Source organism: Choloepus didactylus, chromosome X (genome assembly GCF_015220235.1).
Source record: "Choloepus didactylus isolate mChoDid1 chromosome X, mChoDid1.pri, whole genome shotgun sequence".
Classification (NCBI taxonomy): Eukaryota; Metazoa; Chordata; class Mammalia; order Pilosa; family Megalonychidae; genus Choloepus; species Choloepus didactylus.
The window spans coordinates 134,005,815-134,010,243 of NC_051334.1; the positions used below are offsets into that span (position 1 = coordinate 134,005,815).

At 42.1% G+C, this 4,429-nt stretch overlaps 1 pseudogene; it reads left to right on the forward strand.

Moving 5' to 3' along the window:
- Window positions 1-2,583: 2,583 nt before the first annotated feature.
- On the forward strand, window positions 2,584-4,205 carry LOC119523338 (annotated as a pseudogene).
- Window positions 4,206-4,429: the final 224 nt, after the last annotated feature.

The following is a 4,429-nucleotide window of genomic DNA, read 5'->3' on the forward strand; positions in this document are numbered from 1 at the left end:
GAGAGGATTTCACCAGATCACTTCCCAGAGGTACTAACCAGACATTCACTGCCATGCTTATCCTTTATGTTTTCTCTGTCTTCCTCCATTTCAGATAATCTTTTATTTCCTTTGGTGTTTCTCTGCCACTATTTCCAAAACAGGCTTTGAAAACTGATTTTCTTGTTTGCATTTCTTCCATAACCTCTATGTTTTGAGAGATTAATTTCAAGGTATAGTTTGAAATGGAGAGGGCCTTAAGGTAAAAGGAGATTTGAGAAAATAACAAAACATGTTGGTTAATACTTAAAAATGTTATACAGTGACATAAAATTTCCAAAAAATTTGGAATCAAAGGTTGGGGAGAGGCCCTGGGATTACCATCTGGAGTATAGAAGAACCAAAACAAAACACTTCCTCTTATTCTCAACAACCCATACAAATACACACATTCTCTTAGATCTTTTACTTTTATATCTGTACTCTAGATTATCTTAGATCTGTCAACATTGCTTTTCTTCTCTATGCATTTAAAAGGGAATTTATCCACTCCAGAGAGCCTGGAACCAAATGTGGTGATAACCTGGCATTCTCTACAAGTCAACAAGTTGCTTATAGATAATAAATGAGAAGAAAAACAGAACAGGTTCTTTCCACTCTAATCCTAGAAACTATAACCCTTCAGCAGGAGAAACAGTCATCAAACTTCCAGTAAGAACAACTAAATTGCTCTTCTGATTCAAAAATTTCAGTTGAGAGATAAAAATATATGGAAATCTGGAAGATGGAGGATTAGGAGAGACAGAGCAAAACTTGCCTTTGTGAAAAACACTAGATAAAAGACAGAAAGTGCTCCAGAACAGCAGTTCCAGGGTTCCACCAGATGGACAGGGGCTTCTGCACCTACAGTGCATGTGTGCTTGGAGAAACTGAGAGACTGTGTTTGAGACTGGTGAGTGTTTGGCCCAGAATGCCATCAGGGAGTGGAAATTTGGGGCTGACTGGAGAGCATGGAGGGGAGCAGCCTTCCATGTCCAAGACACCCTCCTCAGCACTTGGATCCAGTGATAACCCTTTACAGACCTCTAGCCCAGAGCCCCTGTACCAGGGACTGGCAGTTGGAGCAGGTGGAAGAGCACAGAAGGGGGAAGCTTTCAATGCCCAGTGCTCTGATTGGACTTCCACAATGCTTGGACAGCCTCTCAGTACATAGACAGTATTGGGGGAGAACTGGCTTGAGAGTAAGAGGTGGCTCAAGAGGGCCTTCTACGGGTAGGACATGGAAAGTACACTCTACAAAGCTGTAGCTCTGCCAAATTATAGATAAATATTAAAATAATCCTGCAAATCCTAAAAGAACCCTGTCAAGCTAACCAAATGCCAAGAAACCAAAAACAACAGAAAATTTTAAAGCATATGAAGGAACCAGAGGAGATGGATAACCCAAGTGTCCAAATAAAAAAGCCAGAAAAGAGAAAGAATTTGGAGCAATTAATCAAACAATTACATGCAAACATCAATGACATGGGCCAGGATATATAAAGGACATGAAGGATACCCTAGAACAGCATAAAGAAGAATTTGCAAGTGTATATAAAAAATATACTCTTATGGAAATAAAATGTACTGTTGATCAAATTAAAAATATTCTTGAGACACATAACAGCAGATTGAAGATGTATTGGAATGAACTATTGGCCTCAAAGACAGGCTGGTGGAATGTGAAAGCACAAAAGAATGAATGATGAAAAAAATGAAAAACCTGAAATGGATTGCAGGGAAAAGATGGACAATATGAAATGCACAAATATAAGAATCATTGGTGCTCCAGAAGGTGAAGAGGAGAGTAAAGTCTAAGAGTATTCAAAGACATTGTTGGGGAAAACTTCCCAAACTTTCTAAATGACATAAATATGCAAATAAAAGATGCCCAATGAACTCCAAATAAAATAAATCCCAATAAACCCACTCCAAGACATATTATGATCAGACTGTGAAATGCTGAAGAGAAGGAGAAAGTTCTGAAAACAGCAAGAGAGAAGTAATTCACCACATGCAAGGGAAACAACATAAGACTAAGTACTGACTACTCCATGACTACCATGGAGACAAGAAGGCAGTAGCATGACATATTTATAGTTCTGAAAGAGAAAAATTGCCACCCAAGAATTCTTTATCCAGCAAAGTTCTCCTTCAAAATTGAGGGAGTCTTTAGCATTTGCACCAGTGGCTGCCACGTCTCGCTTGTTTCCCACTTTCCTCACCTCCTGGCCGGTGGCACCCACCCCCTCCATGGTCACTCTGCCTCTTCCCTCCCTCTGTCCCTTCTTCCTCTCTCTTCTTCCTTCTTCCTTCCCCTTCTCAACGTCGCTGCCACCACCCAGGATTGCAGACTGAGGACAAGCTCGGGGCAGCAGCCAGGAATTTCTTAACCACATAACCTCAGAACTGAACCAAAATAACTTTGTTCCTGGAGCACCTTTTTTAAGTTCCTTCTAACATGGCACACCCAAAAGAGAAAAGCCCAATGTATCTTGTGAATGAGTTAGCCTGTTTCAACAAGATTCAGCCCGAGCATAAGCTTTTGCGTGAGCAATGTCCAGCTCACTGTAAGAAAGCATAACCCCTATGATAGAGCTAAATGAACTGTGCATGAAACTTGGGAAAAAACCAATGTACAAGCCTGTTGACCCTTACTCTCAGGTTCAGTCCACCTACAACTACAACATGAGAGGAAGTGCTTATCCCCCGAGGTACTTTTACCCATTTCTGGTTCCACCTTTACTTTATCAAATTGAACTTTCTGTGGGAGGACAGCAATTTAATGGGAAAGGAAGGATGAAACAGGCTGTGAACCATGCTGCTGATAAAGCATTGAGGATTCTGCAGAATGAGCCACTGCCTGAGAGGCTAGAGAGGACTCCAATTCTACAAGCATTGAGAGGTCATTCTGGAGGATACTATTATGCAAGCTTCAGCCATATTTTACACATTCCCATGGTGAATGGAAGAGAATCTGAAGAAGAAAATCTCAATAAATCTGAAATAAGTCAAGTATTTGAGATTGCACTTAAATGGAACTTGCCTGTGAATTTTGAGGTTGCCTGGGAAAGTGACCCACCCCATTTGAAGAGCTCTGTGACCAATGTGTTGGTTGGGGGGTTCACAGGGGAAGGTGAAGGGAAGAGCAAGAAGATTTCAAAGAATAATGCTGCCATAGCTGTTCTTGAGGAGCTGAAGAAGTTATCTCCCTGGCCAACAGTTGAGTGAGTAAAGCCCAGGATCAAAAAGAAAACAAAACCCTCTATAGTCAAGTTACAGAAAAGCCCAGAATATGGCCATGGGGTGAATCCCATTAGCCGACTCGCCCAGATCCAGCAAGAAAAAAGGAGAAGGAGCCGAACAGAGTATGTGCTCCTCACAGAGTGAAGCCTCCCTCACCACAGGGAGTTTGTGATGCAGGTGAAGGTTGGAAACCACACCACAGAAGGAATGGGCACCAATACGAAAGTGGCCAAATGCAATGCAGCTTAGAATATGCTGCATATCCTTGGTTTTAAAGTCCCACAGTCTCAGCCCACCAAACCAGCACTCAAATCAGAGAAGACACCAATAAAGAAACCAGGGGATGGAAGAAAAGTAACGTTTTTTGAACCTGGCTCTGGGGATGAAAATGGAACTAGTAATAAAGAAGATGAGTTTAGGAGGCCTTATCTTAGTCATCAGCAGTTGCCTGCTGGAATTCTTCCCATGGTGCTTGAGGTTGCCCAGGCTGTAGGAGTCAGTCAAGGACATCACACCAAAGATTTTTCCAGGGAAGCTCTGAATCCTGCTAAGGCCACAGTAACTGCCATGATAGCCCATGAATTGTTATATGGGGGCACCTCACCTACAGCTGAGACCATTTTAAAGAATAGCATCTCTTTAGGCCATGTACCCTGCAGACCTCTCATGAGACCCTCTGAGAAATTGGACTATTTTTCCAGAGTCCAGGGATTCCAGATTGAATAAAAGATTTCCCCAAAAGCAACAAGAATGAGTTCGCATCTCTTATCAATTGCTCCTCTCAACCACCTCTCATCAGCCATGGCACTGGAAAGGATGTGGAGTCCTGCCATGATATGGCTGCACTGAACATTTTAAAGTTGCTGTGTGAGTTGGACCAACAAAGTACAGAGATGCCAAGAACAGGAAATGCACCAATGCCTGTGTGTGGGAAATGCTGAACCTTTTCTGGCCATGAACCATTATAAAATCCCAACATATATACTGAAAACATTGAAACTGATTTGAAGATTTGGAATTTCTGATACCTCCAGTGGGCTAAGAGACACCTTGCATAATGAACTAGACAAAACAGTAGCGATGCAGATGGGAACACAAGGAGGTGGCTGTGGCTGGGTTTGAAATTGTGGGTGTTTTTTTTATGATGGGGCCCAAGGAGAGAGAG